Here is a 17,295-nt window from a genome sequence, read left to right on the forward strand (position 1 = left end):
TCAATTTTCGAATTTTTGAACAAAGTAGGCCAAAACATGGGTTGAATATTAGTTATGGATCGAAAATTGGTACTCTCAAAACGATCTTTTCATAAAACATATGTACATTATTTCAGAAGACCATGCATAACATATTTCTCTGCTTAGTTAATTACTCTACAGGCTTTTGTTTTGCCCTACAACGATTGGATAAGCAATAAAAATGAAAAACTTATTCACTTTATTCATCTCGTTTCCGTAGTGTAGTGGTTATCACATCCGCCTAACACGCGGAAGGCCCCCGGTTCGATCCCGGGCGGAAACAGATTAATTTTTAATAAGTCCTCCGTATTATTTCGAAGAATTAGTTTATAATTGTAAACACACTGTCCAGAGGAGAAGATTTGTGCAGGGTAAAGCAATATAATGTCAACAAAAAAAACCGTTCCTTTGACTTTATTCCAATATTGGATCAATCAAATCTATGGTTAGCTCACCAATTTTGTATTGTTGAATAAACCACACAGAAAATTAAACCATTCAGGTATACGATTGAACTAATTTTGGTACAATACTGAAAATATTTTAATATAATAATATGATTGATCGACCCATAAACAAATATGATTTGCCCACACTGTTTTCATTTTTGCGTGATTAATTTCAGTGTTCAATAACACATCGATAAAGAAGATTTGTCAAAACAATCCCTGGCAGCGGTGGGATTCGAACTCACGCCACCGAAGTGACTGGTGCCTTAAACCAGCGCCTTAGACCACGCTACCTTAAAAGTTTTGGAAGTTGAATGATATTAAGAATGGATAGCGGCGTAAGCTTTCCATTGAGTAATTTCAAGTAATTTTCATACAATGGTCCTTAATCCGTTAACGCCCAAGGCATCCCACAATTGTGCTTAAATCTCGAAATTGTTATAAATAGTTACATTTCTATAAAATACATCCATTGTCAGATAGTATACACAAAGATATTTTGAACAAAAGGGACTTTTTAGTGTTATTTGCTACGGATTTGGGGCACAAATTAAGCAAGCTCGGTGAAATACGATCTACATTGAGTGCTCTATCGAATGAATCATATACTATCACCTTGGCCTGGGTTCCTTCGCATTGCTCGATTCCGGGCAATGAGAAAGTGGACTCACAAATCGCCTTCAATGATTTTTTTTCAATGGCTCGTCAACATGCATTGGTCAGCTGGCAACAAAAGTGGGATGCCGGAGAGTTGGGCAGGTGGTTACATTCCATTCTCCCGCGGGTATCGAAGAAGCCGTGGTTCAAGGGGTTGGGCCAGGATATCGAGACTTTATTAAGGTAATGTGTCGTCTTATGTCCAATCACTACTCTCTAGGCTCTCACTTCTATCGAATAGGGCTCAAAGATAGCAATCACTGCAGCTGCGGTGCAGGTTACCAGGATATCAACCACGTAGCTTGGGAATGCCCCGAATACGGTTTTGCCAGATCTGATTTTTGTGCATCCCTCAGGGCCCAAGGGAAACCAATAAAGGAAGACATTAGGGATGTGTTGGGTAAACTTGATTTTGTGTACATGAAGCTTATGTACAATTTTTTGAAACAAGCTAACATCATTGTTTAACTCCCCTTTCTTGTCGGTCCACTTGTTCACCTTGTGTCCCCTCGAAACCCGTCTTTTTGTATCGTTACAGGTTGTCATTGTCCACTCAACGTTCGACCAGCAGCAAAGCAAACACGTCACAACTTAAAGCTGCTGAATGTCAACAGAACGATCCCATTGTCCTTTCCCTTCCTTGAAATTATTGTTACCCCTAACCTCGACCAAACCGCGAGTTTTTCGGTTCCCCAAAACTAACATAGAAAATTAAGAAACCTCCATGAATTTGTAAATAAAATCAAAAGAAATCGGCTCCGTAATGCCTAATGGCGCATGAGCCAAATAAATGAATGATTAAGTAAAAAAATAGTAATAATTGTCATACTGGTCAGTGAGTCATACATCAATGGAATCTTTTTTTTTTCTGTTGATGTCATCCAATTCAACGAAAACTTGTATTTTTTTACATCAATCGGCTTATAGAAGTTCATTGAAAACTTATTGTTTGAAATAGAAAGTTTATATTATACTTAAATATGTTTTACTATAATAACGAAAAAAGTGAAACTAGTGAATTCATTCGTTTCTGTACAGACATCTTATGCAAACAAGCTTAGGTCGAAAAAAATAACATGTCATCGTTTTGAGTTTGGAAAATAAGTCAAATAATAGGATGTTTCCTATTTTGGTAAGTACAATAAATTTAGAGTGTTATCGAAAATTAAACTCTTGCTCAAATATGATATCTTAAAGCAAATTATTGTCATTGCATTTTGATTAACAGACTAACAGGTAAGAACCTTGAGATTTATTTATGCTCTCTCTTCTAGAATGAAATTTTTTTATAGAAAAAAAAAATAATGTCATCGCATCAAGTTTGGATTTACTAGCAAATAATTGAAAACAATGAAGATTTCCTCAATTTTTAAGCAAAATGTATTTTGAGTGTAATCTGAAATTTAATTTTACTTACGTTAGCCAAACTTCTATAAGCAAATAAATACAAAAAAATATACGTCATCGCTTTGAATTTCATCGCATAGACTAATAAGTTTAAAACTTGTGTTTCTTGAAGTTTTTTATGCAAAAGAAATTTTGTGTGTTATCAGAATTTGCTCTTTCTACACAAATATAATCACAGTCTTTGTACAACCAAATTACCAAATTTATTACTAAGAACGTCATTGCTTTACGACTCGATATATGGACGTACAGTCATACAAAATATGTTTTTCCATGTTTTTTTTTTTGTAAAATAAATTTAGGGTGTTATACATCAAACTATTCAAAGGTTTGAATCTCGTTTTTATTTTAAAACACGAATAAGCGCTTATGTCAACACTTTAAGTTTCGAACCATCCCTAGTTTGTTCAACAAATACAGAAAAATACAAGCATGAAACAAGCTCACCAGTTGCACGAAAGGCAATCTGGTGGCCTATAATCGAAAAAATGACTTGTTCTGAAAAGTTTTTCTTGTGCATCTTTCATAGTAAACACTTCTATTAAGATATTCCAAAAGCAAGATCGAAGTTAGAGTTTTAAAGAAAAAATAAATAATTCAGTACAAACACAAGGTATTCATTTAATAGAATATAAAGCATAATCTTAATATTGTATACAGATCTTTACACACTGTCCGAAAGCTTATTCAAAAAGCTATCTTAGAAATGTAAAATGGAATAAAAATTCTTACTTAAGGTCGGATGAATGCGAGGAGTACACTGCCCACACTATTATGGGTCACCTTGTCACGACTATTAGTCACTCATTCATTAGTTCATATGGAAATGACCCATAATAGTGGGTGACCCATCATAATATGACCACTGTACACCGAAAAAAATATATATGATTTTTTATCGAAACTTTACACATCTCCTACTTTTTTGTCCCAATTTCTCCCTGGCTAAAATTTATTTCCAAGGGTACTTTGAGATGTAAACTAATGGATCGTGAATAATTTAACAGCACAAATTAGCTCTTTTTTAATAGAGGGCTTTTTGATTTTCTCAAATATTTTTAATTCATTGAAAAAAACTGCTAAAAAGTAATTCTGCGAATAATTGAATATCGCTTTATCATTTATACCATTATTTCAATGTAAGTTCTGATATTTATAATGGTTTGCACAATGCTCACCGCATAAATGGCTTATATGCATCATTAGTAACAAAACTCATTATTTCGCCTTAGGCCCTATTCAAAAATTAGTCTCAAAAACTTGTTTTCGAAAATAAAACATCAAATTTGTATCACAAAACTCATAAATACGACATGAGATGGAAAACATATTTTTGGCCGTCAATCTGTATGGATACTGTCCATAGTGAGTTGGTAATCCATCCTCGACTGAACAGTCGCAATCTCAGCGTCAACACGCTTAAGTAGGGAGAGAAAATCACTCCGATGGCGCGCGAATGAAGTGCTAACTAAATCAAAAATGGCTCCGAGTGCACGAAATATGATTCGGAAAGCTTGGGCCATCGAAAAGCACTACCCAAGTGAACAAAGCCACCGATAAAAAACCTAATCGCTATGCATTTTGATTCAAATGCAAACAAATCTAAAGTGTCTCGTAGTTTTTTGAGTAAAACAAATTTTGAGTGTAATCAATAATTTATATTTCTACCCAATGATGTTCACTGGACTACTTCAGTCAAATTGATGCCTATGAAACTACATGACATCGCTTTGAGTTTTGTTTTATTAGCAAACAATTTTAAATGAGCGGTTCCACAGAAAATGACGACTTTTTTCCCAAATTTTGTTTTTATATTTTTTGATTTGGATGAAATTTTGCACATGCTTTCTTTATGCCCAAAAATGCCTTTTTGCATCATAGGCTCGCCATTTTGACTCTAGCCTTACTTTTGAGAAGGGCCTAAGAAAAAAATCCCTAATAATTTTCAAAAAATTACAACTTAGAAACGGTGTGTCCGATCAGTTTGGTGTCTTCCGCAATTTTTTAGGTTATTGTTGGGACTATCTGGAAAAAATATACACTGTAAAAAAATGTTGTAATTCGTATTTTTGATTTTTGATTTTTTTTATTTTTTTATATGTTAAAGTAGACCAAAAATGAAAACTTTTGCACAGTGGGTCAAGATGGAGAAATCATGGACAAAAAGTTATGTTTTTTTGAAAAAAGGTGAATTTTTGAAAATGGTCTTAATAAACTTTTTAAATATTTTTAAACTCGATTGTATGTAAGTACGCAAAATTTACAACAAAAAAGGTACACGGAAAAATCAGGCTAACTTTTACCGTTTTAAATATACAGCGATTTTAATACAAAATTATGATATAATTTTCAATTTTCGGTCATTATAATATAACTTAGAAACGGTTTGTCCGATCAGTTTGGAGTCTTCCGCAAAGTTTAAGGTTATTGTTGGGACTATCTGGAAAAAAACATACACTGTAAAAAAATATGTTGTAATTTTTTATATATCGAAAATAAAGCTTGAAAATCAATTTTCTCAAAAATCGTATTTTTGATTTTTTTTTTTTTTTTTATATGTTAAAGTAGACAAAAAATGAAGTCTTTTGCACAGTGGGTCAAGATGGAGAAATCATGGACAAAAAAGTTATGATTTTTTAAAAAAAGGTTGATTTTTCAATATGGTCTAAATAAACATTTTCTAAAACGACTTTTTCAGGAAGTTGGAAGTGCAGGTTTAAGGTAAATTTGATCATGCTGTAGCGCCACCTGGTGAGTGAATTCCGAAATATAATGTCAACTGAGAAGAAGATATCAAGTCTGTGACTAAGTTCTCCAAACATGATATCATTATATTTTGTATCGTTTTCAAGTGTTTTGCGCAAATCACTGTCCTCAATTCAGGACGCTTGGCGTTCGGCGCAAGCGATACAGCTATAATATTGCTTAAAACTCAAGAGAAGCCTAAACCATTGCTTCTTGTTCATGAAATTAGTTCAAGCACGACTATTTACTATTCCACAGTATGATTTGAATAATTCGCTAGCTTTATTTTATCCATAAATCATAAGTCAAGCACATCAGAGATCAATTTGACCTATATTATACCTTGGTGACTGACTTGATACTGAACAACCAGGCATAGATGATCAATTTAATCGCATTGTCAATTATACCTTGCGATTTATAGCGTTTCCGTGGTGTAGTGGTTATCACATCCGCCTAACACGCGGAAGGCCCCCGGTTCGATCCCGGGCGGAAACAGATTTATTAAATTTATTATGCTTTAGCTCAGCAACACCAACCCGACAATGTCGTTCAATCGATAAAGAAGGAACTATTTAAAAATATCTCTGGCAGCGGTGGGATTCGAACCCACGCCACCGAAGTGACTGGTGCCTTAAACCAGCGCCTTAGACCGCTCGGCCACGCTACCTCTGATGAAAGTTGATTTCGCGCTTTCCCAAACAAACCCTACACTGTTCACACTACGTCTATGCCACACAACCGCAGCGAGCTAGTCGTTCCCCAACCCAGCAAAGGCATCGCACGAGCAATTGAAAGCGAAAGTGACAAACTGATAACCAACCGGTCATATGTGTGTTGTGGTTAGCTCGATTGGGGCTACTCGCGCCGATGGTTGGTAATGTTATACAATTGTTCACTTTATCAAGCATCTTCCAATATAGAGTGCGGCGCACTGTTTGCCTACAAAATGAATAGGGAAAAAATCGCCAGACTGAGTGTACACAACAGAATAGTAGCAGTGTTTCCCAACTGGTGGTTGTCGGACTCGTATAGAGCGTAACGACCTCTCAGGGAGGCCAGAAAGATAGTCATTACAACACAAAGTAATAATTATTGGTGGAAACTAAACTAGGGAGTAGAAGTTATTAGTATAAAGAAGAATAATAAATTTACAAGTAACACTCGGAATTATTCTGTTAATCTAATAATTTAATACACGGAAAACAAAATGTAGCGTTTTTAATAATTATTTCGGTTAAAACAACAATATTAATAGTTTTTTTTAAATAAAAATGACTTTATAATCTATATTATGCTATATTATATTTAAGAAATATTCCTCTTAATTGTTAATTGAATTAACAAACGTCAAGGGTCAACTATATTTCATGTGACTCAAAACAATTTTTATTGCAATATCCTAAAATGGTTGGAAACCACAGGAATAGAACATTGTCGGATTGATAGCGTAGAGAAACGGGAGAAGCTAGGAAGCGAGGACGCGATCAAAAGGGATGGTTTACATGGCGTAAGCGATGCTTCTAGCACAGATCAGTGGATGTAGTAATTGATCTAATTGGAATCGTACACGTTTTTGGCGTTGGATTTCAATGTTTTAGGAATACTAGATGGTGTTTTGATGATCATATATCGAATGGGATGACAAATTCGTGACGTAAATTTGTTAACCCCCTGAAGACGGCGCTAGTTCTTGAAGCCTACCACCATCTGTGTGGCGCTAGTGCTGGAGTAAATAAATCTCGTATGAAAAAACATTATACTATTGATAATCGTTTATCCTTGTGCCTAATAAAATGTGGCTAAATTATCTAGCAATTACACTACTAATTACAAACTGGATAAGGTAATACGCACTCAACACCAGATTGATATATGTACAATATGAATGTCGCATTCGAAAACGAGTGTGTCTCGTGCCTCAAACGGTGTTTTTGGACGAGCTGTCAAATCAGCACCTTCTCCAGCACCAAATATTTGGCTTCACTTCAGTTGTTCGTGGATGACAGCCGTTTCAGTGCTGTGAAATTTGTGGGGTCTATTTGTCAGTGCTTTTTGGATAGTGAAGTATGTAGCGCTAGGGTGTCCCATAAAAAAATATCCTAGAAAATATACTTATTGAAAATAAGTTTCTTTCGAACTTTGAAACTTTCTAAACAATGTTTAGGAGGTTCCATTAGATCCATTTATGAAATATTAATAATTTTCATTAAAATCGTCATATTTTGAGCATTTTTAGCATTTGAGCGGTTTAGTCGTTGAAAATGTTTAATAATATTGTGTACAGATCTTCGGAAAAAAAAAAAAAAACGATATCAAATTGATCTCCTACTTAATGTTTAGATAAATATTCGATCTAAAATGCATGTGCGACAAACAAACAACTTTGAAGACAAACTAATAGAATGTTTTCAAAAATAGAAGAAAATATTTAAAACAAAAAGCTCGAAAATAATCATTATTTCAAAGCTGCTTTTGTTTTCCTTAAAACTTTAGATTTTTTTTTGTCTACAAAGTTGTTTATTTGTTGCACATGTATTTTAGAATGAATATTTATCTAAACACTACACGCTGTGAACTAGACTAAAAATGCATACATTGTGCCTCATGAAAAGTATACGAACGCATTATGCATCGTTTTAGCATCAATATACATACACACGGGCGTAACGATCGCAAGGTGCTTGGTTCAATTCCAGGTTGCCGCGAAAACATTTTTTGTTTTCAAATTTTGGTTCCATAAGGCGAAGCTATGAATTTCAACCAGATTTATTGTGGCGAATTTTCATAAGTGGTTCCTATGTATTTCGATAGTTCATTTGCCTGAGTGTAGTGGTCCCAGCAAACTTCGTTTTGCCATCAAGTGGGCTGTTCCAAAACGTCTTGTAAATAATACATTTCCCGATTTCCCGTTTAATCCGGAGTCTTCCTCAATTTTTTTCCTCGCAATATCACGTCGCATCCCTTGATCAGTGCAACTAACATCAATCCGTTCATCCGCTCTCAAGCCATTTCGTGACATACAAACACCACTCCATTTTTATTTCTATAGATTATTTAACTGATACCGTTCAAATGCTCATCAAAAATCATAGAAAACTTATGAAACATTACAAAAAGGGAAGGGTTAGAAAACATTTGCGTCATAATTTCCATAAAAAATTACTGGAATTCATAAGCCGATCTGTTGGAACCTCTAAGCATTTTTTTTATAAAAATGCTTCGTTCTACTAAAATGTCAGAAACAAGCATATATTTCATTCTAGGCTCACCTTCATGCCATTGATTTTAGTTTCTGGAACACCCTCATGCGGCGCACTACTCGTCGAGACAGAGAAGCCCTGCGAGAGACCGAGCGAGTCGTGCTATGTTTATCAATAAACAGTGTACTTCAATTATCAAGACCATTCGCGACCGCGCTTGTTGAAATAAACCAGCTGGGGTTGGCCGAATGGCTTGAATCAATATAATTGGCTATCATCTTTCTGCTAGAGGACCGTTGTAAAAAAAAAAACATACGAGAAGCACAAATCGACAAACACGACAAAGGCAAGGCCCGTTGTTGATCAGTTTGTTCTACAATGGAACTCCATACGGGTCACAGAGACATTATATTGTCCCAGCCCCACAGTACGAGCTCGCTTATCGCTCTTCCGTAATTATATTCTGATAAACTCGCTTCACGTAATCCAAACAAAAATACAGACAACGTGTACACATCGTTTCACTAAATTTAGCGTATCGCACAAATGTATGTTCCCTATTAGATAAACTGATTGCATAATTAAGTGATGTCAACAGTTCACAGCGAATTGAAATTGGTTCAGGATGGGCGTGTTTAATTTGGGATTTAAAAATTTGCAAAATTGATTTGAACATGATTGTTTTAACTGGAAACACGCATTGATGATTTCAATCAATGATGGCCATTAGACGTCATTGCATTCAAAGGAGAAATACTCCAGTACTGCAATGGAAAAATATAAGAAAAACAATCAATATTGAGAACAAAATATATTGTTTGTAATATTTTTTCCGGTTAAATTAACTATATTTTCAGGTTGCATTGGAGAAAACTATTGTTGATTTGACATTATATTATTCAAAATAACTATACACCTGATTCGGTTTTTACAAAGGGGAATGCGTACCGTGCAAAAAAGTTTTCAGTTCAAAATTTCAAAAACCGTTCAATAAAGGTAGCACCATTTCTCGACGTTTCATGCAAACATAAGGTTTTGGCGGAAAAATGTATGAATCTTGTTTTGCACGGCCGTGTAAAAAAACCCGAGCAAAAATAAATAAGGTGTACCTCATTGTTGCCAACAACTATAATATTGATTAAATTTACAATCGTCAATCGTCAAAATTCAATTATATTTAGTCGATTCAAAGTGAAATTAATCAAGTGCAAAATATTTTGCAATCTTTATTCAGTATTTTGACCTGCTTTATCAACATATTTGAAAGGACTCGTTGTTGCTGTATCGACTCCTACGTGAGTGCCGTTACCTACGTTATTCTTCGTCAGTTAGAAGTAAGTAGATTTTTGAAGTCTAAAGATGTGAATGTTTCGGATGTACGTAACTAGGCGCCATATGTGCTATTATGTTGTGCATCAGCAAATAATGCGAACTTATAGTAATTCGAAAAAAAAATCATCGGGAAAACATTTTCTGACAACTTTTTCCGCGGGGAAGCATGCTATTAGCAATATTCAGCCCTGGACGCCATCCACAAATTACGTAACGCTCTAGGGTGATGAGGGAAGTAGACTCAAGCGTAGCGGGTCATACAAAAACTTTATTTTTTCATACAAAAAAAACGTTACGATAGAGGATATGGACCGTGGGACAAACATTCGTAAAACTGCAGTATAATACAAGCGTGTGCTAGAACTAGGGCGAATATAACATGATCGATCCTCTCTTCAGTGAATAAGGGCAACAAGATGCAAGTTTGTTCGAACTTTTGGTGATCGCATTGGAGACTTTCTTTGAAGACATCCCAAGTAACCACTAGCCCGCTAATACACCTTTTTGGATTTATAGGCCTATTATATTATGTTCTTTTTTGGGCTTATAGGCCTATTATAGGACATATCAGTCGTATAACAGCACTATATTAGCACTCAGGGTGGTTATTTGGTTGTTTGGGATCGGTGAAGGCTTCTGTAGAGACTTACATAGTTACTTTAAATCAAAATTATATAGACACCGTAATCCGGGGCAAATTGATCAGGTCGGTACCAAATAACATTTCATTACAAGGATGCTGGATGCTTCGACATCATCACAGATATTCCAGATGTATTATGATGATTTTGAACTATTTGCTTTCTAATAAGGTCAAATTTGCATGGAAATATTCACACGTTTAAAAGGTGTAACCACTGTTGAAAATGACGATGCTGAACAATCCGCTGGTGGTCAGCCTACATGTTAACTATACGTGTTTAGAATGTTGTGTAAGCTTAAGTATGAACTACTGAGCACATTTTTGCATAGTTTCGGCTCATAAAACCGTTTATTCTCGAATAACGTGCTTATTGCAAGGGAGTTTGCCTACATTTAGGTGTATTATGATCAAATTTACGAGTTATAAGAATATTGACAACGTTTTTAATTTTGGAGACCCAAACTTAGTAGATAAGGAATTTACTTATAATATTGTAACGTGAATTATAAATTAAAATATTTCGTAATTTTCCACCACATAAAATTATTTCTGTCACATAAAATATTGTTCGGATTACATAAATTTTCAGTCACTTGGACGCAATTTAACAAGAATCATTACGCATATTTGAGTGCAAATAACATCACATTTACGTCGTTTCATTTTATACATAGAGTGGTTTGCTAAACATGAAATTTATGCAATGTATATTAGAGGTTTTTTGCAAGTGTGTAGATAATTTTTCAAGAATTGCTTCAGTGCTCTTAATGGTGTTCTTCCAATTTAATTGTCATTTGTTATGGCAAGAACATTGAATAGAACTTCCAGAAACTTTTTTGTATTTTTTTTTGTTTTCAAAAACCATCCCCTTTGATTTTTAAGCTACAGTTTTGCTCAGACATTTATTGCAAAAAAGTACTCTTTAATAAGCTGTAGAAAACCATCCATGATTCTCTCAAGATTTTCATCCAGTTGTTTCTGTTCAAAATATGTTTTAATTCAATACCTTAAGATTTTAAAAAAGAAAGATATCATTACATTCCTCATAACGAGTTTTTTTTATTATAAGAAAAATCTACTTGAGCTCTTGAACAAAATCAATAAACACCACCAATAAACCTTTTTTTTATCTGCTATATTCGCGAGTTATAATTTGATGAATAGTGCAGAAAATTGATAGCTAACACTTGAACTTGCCTAAATCGTGTGGCAGGTACGATTTCTCAAGGTAGTAGATCTTCCTTCAAATCAATAACACAAAAGGTTTTTAAAGTTCGGTAATCCAGGATAATATTGATCTTTTTTTATATTTCTTTCAAATTTCATTAAAAATGATGCCATTGTTTTAAGGTTTATGTTTTTAAAACAAGTACCGTGCACCCCCGCTAATTTGAACGGTACCTCATGCAAACCATCAGGGTTCATTTTTAATTTGAACTTCTAGTCACCCTGGAACCATGTTTCTGATTACCTATTTCGCTGTTTTATTTTGATTATGCATTTCGTTTGGCGACGTTCCATTTTACTTTACTCCGTTCCATGCGCTAAATGACGTTTGAACCATTTTTAATCTGAACGATGTGCAAATTAGTGGATTTTCTCGAAACTATGTATTGTGTTGCGTCTTCAGAAAGTTTTATGCTTACCGTCGGACGGGGCTACTTTTGATTCCAGGGGCTACTTTGGACACTCACCTTTTGTATTTATTAGTAGCGTAAATATTAATCTGAGCAATTTTGTGTCTTCAGCACTTTTATTAACCAATATATGCTCTACCACTAGGCATGATTTTTTCTTGGAACAACATCAACAATAACAGGATAAACAAGAAAACATTTCAAAAAAGCCCGAACAAAAATTCACAAGGTATAAAACATTGGCTATACAAACATTGTTTGAATTTTACCCATGTCATGGAAACTTATTGGGAGCATCATAAAACTATCGAATCGTCATGTTTCATGAAAATCATGTGATTTGTTTTGCTTAAAATTGTTGTTTTATTAAAATAATTGATCAAAGGTCTTATTTTTGCGACCATTATTTTATTATAATGTTTTGGTTTGTGTATTTTAAAACATAAAAAAAAAATAAAATAAATGTTTGTAAGAGTGAATAGACATAAAACACATATATTTCAATACGAACCAATGCCAAATTCACAACATAATCTCTAAAAAACTATTTTTTGTCATATTTTACATGAGTTTGTAGTACAGAACAGTTGCATCCTTCAAATGCCTAAATTAAACTACTCTTAATCCAGCTCTAAACTGCTAAGAAGCTAAAAGCATATTACAAATCAAACTTACTTCTTTACGATCTTGTTAATCTTTACTTCATTGATTGCGTTTTTAATGAAAATTACTTACTGGTATTTAATTAGTTACCGATATTAATGTGATCCTTCAACATATCGTTCATATAACAGTAAGAATAGAAAAAAATCACACATTTATCATCGCAGTACCTAGTAGTTACGTCGTTCATTTATGTCAACTTGAAAATCGAGCATTCGTAACTGATAGTTCCATTTAAGAGGATGTTGAAAATTTAAGTTTGATACTGCAAACTGAGAATAGTGAATGGCATGTTTCGTTGAAATTTGTTATATATGTGTAATTGATTCTAGCTTTGCCATTTCCTACATTAAGTTTATCAATGAAAAACGTTCCATAACATCACAGTGGACGACAATCTATTGAATCAGTTTGAAAGTTATAAGGAAAAATCATTTTATTAGCAAACTGTGAAAATGTCCAAAGTAGCCCCTTTTTTGTATTGAAGGACACTTTTTTTCACTATTCAAGCATTTTTGTTATTTCTTGATGGATTTGCCTCATATTTTGCACATTTGTTACGTACATACACAACTTAAATATAGGCAAAAATTATCAACATCTATCCATAATTCTAAGAGTTACAATTCCTCAAAGTTAAAGAATGTGAAAATAATGTCAAAAGAAGCCCCGTTTGACGGTATTTAAACAAATGTTTTTTTTTTTTTTTGATATTGCTTCACTAACTAATTCAATGATGTTTGAAGCCGAATATGCAAGCCAAACTTTTTTTGAAATCATTTCTTACGTTCAGTATCATGAGGACGTATCTGCAGTGATGGATCTTTGTTGATTTTCTCCCCTTAAAATTTACTGGACCAAGCGAAAAAAAGTTCAAAAATTGTTTTTCCCGTTTTTTAAATTTTGTCACCCCTTTTGATTTAAACTCAAATATTTTTTATTTTATGTAAAAACTATACGCCATTGTGACGTCCATCTTTAGATTCCGAAATATTGAACCTCAATAGATCTACTTTTCGTTTGAATTTGCTTGATTGCGTTGTTTTTCTCCGAATGTCGTAACTCTGAATGTCGTACCTCGAAATCAAAACCAGTGTGATAAACTTGAAAGAACAATAAGTAATAACAAGAAGAAGATATTTGGTCATTTCCAACCATTTTGCCAAAAATGCCGAGATCGTTGGAACTCGAAAGAACCGCCAACCAAATAAAGAAGGGTGAATATCAGGTGACCCATTCTAGAAAAAGGGATATACGGGGGATTTGCATTCGGATTGACGTTTGCGGAAACGATGTTCGGTGAATTGCCACTTGACTAAAAGTAGCACAACCAATCGTATTAAAAATTCTTATAATTGCTTATTTATTAACATTTGGACTTGGAGACGAGCCAGCCTCCGGCTGAAAGTCTAGATAATAACATTTGGACACTTGGACAACCGACGGTCGAACGTTAAAGGTAGAGTTATATAGTTGTAGCCAAATTTAGCCAGTTCAGCCAAGACAAGCTGCAAAGATAATTTGAAAGAACAGCTTGTTTTTAAAAGAAGGGTGTATCATCTATGAAATGCAATTATATGAAGATAGTGCATATTTACATGAACATGAATATTGAAGTATGAAGATATCGAAGAGGAGCGATGCTTATGTATTTTGAAGGAAGAACCTCCTCTGTTCATTATCGTTGGTGGTCATTTTAAATATTTTATAGTAAACATACTGACCTGAATGACCGTAAAACGGTTAAAAGGACGTTAATGGAAAAAAAACGAGAAATGAAGAAATAATTTTCCGGTAAATGGTTCTTTCGCGGTAATGGTTTTCCGGGTAATGTCGGAGAACACACGAGTTATGCAAATGATATAAGCAAATTAAACCAATGTTTATTGAAAATGGCATCACCGAAACCAATTCCGTTGTCAACATTCAGCAAAATGAACGAATGATGATTGTAGAATTCCCCTAGGAAATTGCCCACACTTCGGCGTATTTCGCAGTTAGAGGTGTTTATAATTTTCAAATAGCTCAAAAAGTAAAAACTTGTAAGAATTTGTCTTTTATATTCGGTTTCCGTGGCCATGATTTTAGTAAGTAGGGACATTCAATACTACCGATCATAGTTTACCTGGTTGATCAAACAATATGATCCCATATCAGCCTAATAAAAAAAATCGCGTATAAGATGTTTTTGAACATGCTTAAAACTGTCATAAATCAATATACAGCATGAGGTCACGAGCATACTTGTTTTAAAAATAAAATCTAATGAAAAGTTCAATAAATTTAAACAAAACTGATCAATGCGACCCGGATTACGGTACTCGTTTTTTTGTAATTTTGCTTTCAGTAAAACAATATTCTTCTTATATTGCGGAATTTATGTGAAGCATGAATCTGTTTTAAGGTTATTTTTAATCAGGCAAATCTCGCGGTCAATGTCATACAGGTGTATCTGCAGTGATCGATTTTCTCTTCATCGACTTTCCCTTTGGATTGGTATGAAATTCAATTGGAAAGGACGAGGAGTACTGTCTACGCAATCAAAAAATCTGTAACTACCAGAAAATAAAGTCGATGAAGATAAGATATCCACTGCAGTTACGTCCTTATAACATTGAACGCAAGAAATCGTTAATTGGAAAAGTTGAAAAATCAACGCATAAACTAACTTAATTCAAACAAAACTGTTAGTTTTCATAAGCCCAAAAATAATCGACGAAGAAACCTCATTCATGCATTGATATTGTTTCAACGGAGAATGTTCATTTGAACCTTTCACGAGAAGTTTTGACTCTTTTTAATTTAAAACTTCGGCACCATTCGACTATTATTGGCAATTAAAATAAAAAAAAAACACCAAATTCACAGTATTTTTCTATCCGAACACACCAAAATGTAAACATTCAGATGAGTATTTGTTCTGTCACATTCCCGCTGACGAGATATCTGAGAATGAATAAACAATTTCTGCAGAGATGTCATCAGTTCAAATGAACACGCTTCAAAACACAGCTGATTTGAAGTTGCTGAAAAGATTAAATCTGCCTGTAAGTCTTATGGAAAAGCTGCCAAAGAAAATGAGACTGTCGCTAATAGTTGTAAAAACACTGTAAGAACGTTTACAGAAAGCTTTTATCAAGTCTCTCGGTGTGAATCGATAAAGGATTGAGCAGCGCACAAATGTAAACAGACAAACACCAAATGTTTCTGTTTATCTCCGATAAAATTTCCAAAGAAGCGCAGCATCTACTTAGACTGCCTAGAATACGTGAATTCCCCGATTGAAATGAATATTTGATATGCAATCCAACATCTGAAAATTAAAATTATAATAGTGCTATAATAGCACTTATCGTAAACGTTCATAGTTATCAATCCTCTTTGAGTATTCTAGTGTAAATAATCGTTGCTAAATAATCACTGAGCACAGAGCGCTCCACACCGGCGATATAGTGCAATTGCAGGGCAAATAAATCGATTTATAGTTCTAGATTAGCACTTTATCCCAGATTTGGCTAAATATAGGGTTCCGCATGCTTCTTGGTTGTATGGGTATAAACGTCTGTTCTTTTTAGAGCGAAAGCAAATAAAATAAACAATGTTTTAGAATAAAGGAAAATGATACAGTTAAGAGTAAGGAAAACAGTACGTTTCAAACAATTGATACATAAAATATTTACTTGTTTCCGCCCGGGATCGAACCGGGGGCCTTCCGCGTGTTAGGCGGATGTGATAACCACTACACCACGGAAACCGATGATGGTAATACAGAGTGAAAAGGATAAAAAATAAACTACCGTATCAATCGTCGCACATTGTATCGAAATGTATAACATTCCTCACCTGTTACACATCGATTCGAAACCGACCACTCCGTCGAATTAGTAATGCAGACAGCTGAATAAATTTTGTTATTTACTCAGCGCTATAAATTTGTTACTCGACCTTAAAACTCGAACACAAGCGCACCTTTACGCTTTTACGTATTTATCAGGGCTTCATCAAATTCGAGTTGATTTATGTGGCGAAAACGAAAACAGACATTTTATGACTGCTTTAAAACACGAGCGCCAAGCTGTCTTGGCACCATTTACACGGCTTGTAACAAGATCATGATGATGAAGCTCGGTAAAATTGCTTGATGTAGTGCTCCCCCGGGGGGAAAAGATCTGTGGAAGGATGCAGTTGATACCGAAAGGAAGGAAAAACTAACGAATCACGACTCTTGCTCTCTGCACACCAGAACCCCTGCAAACGCGCAGCAAAGTCTTCATCCTGAAGTGGTTTAGGGTAGGTGTACCAATTATGGATGCAATATGTCAACAGTATGGATAAAAATCAGATTTAAGCCGTGTTTCTGTATGTTGGACTTGTTGATGTTGATCACTAATTTGCAGCCTTATGAAACAGTTTAAGCATTTATTGGACTTAAAACTTCTAAAAATTGATTTTAAAATTCGTTTTCTTTGTACCAGTTATGACAAAAGCCACAAAAGTGTACCATGTATAGACTATCGAGTGAATCTCTTTTTATTCCA

General features: G+C 34.4%; 4 non-coding genes across 4 annotated transcripts; 2 read left to right on the forward strand and 2 right to left on the reverse strand.

Annotated features, from left to right (window-relative positions):
- Positions 1-231: 231 nt before the first annotated feature.
- Trnav-aac lies at positions 232-304 on the forward strand. The gene has a single exon. It is a non-coding gene; the product is annotated as a tRNA-Val (tRNA).
- A 5,400-nt stretch (positions 305-5,704) lies between these two features.
- On the forward strand, positions 5,705-5,777 carry Trnav-aac. Its single transcript has one exon. It is a non-coding gene; the product is annotated as a tRNA-Val (tRNA).
- Positions 5,778-5,867: 90 nt separating this feature from the next.
- Positions 5,868-5,949, reverse strand: Trnal-aag. The gene has a single exon. It is a non-coding gene; the product is annotated as a tRNA-Leu (tRNA).
- Positions 5,950-16,438: 10,489 nt separating this feature from the next.
- Positions 16,439-16,511, reverse strand: Trnav-aac. Its single transcript has one exon. It is a non-coding gene; the product is annotated as a tRNA-Val (tRNA).
- Positions 16,512-17,295: the final 784 nt, after the last annotated feature.

The sequence above is a fragment of the Aedes aegypti genome, chromosome 3 (genome assembly GCF_002204515.2).
Source record: "Aedes aegypti strain LVP_AGWG chromosome 3, AaegL5.0 Primary Assembly, whole genome shotgun sequence".
Lineage (NCBI taxonomy): Eukaryota > Metazoa > Arthropoda > Insecta > Diptera > Culicidae > Aedes > Aedes aegypti.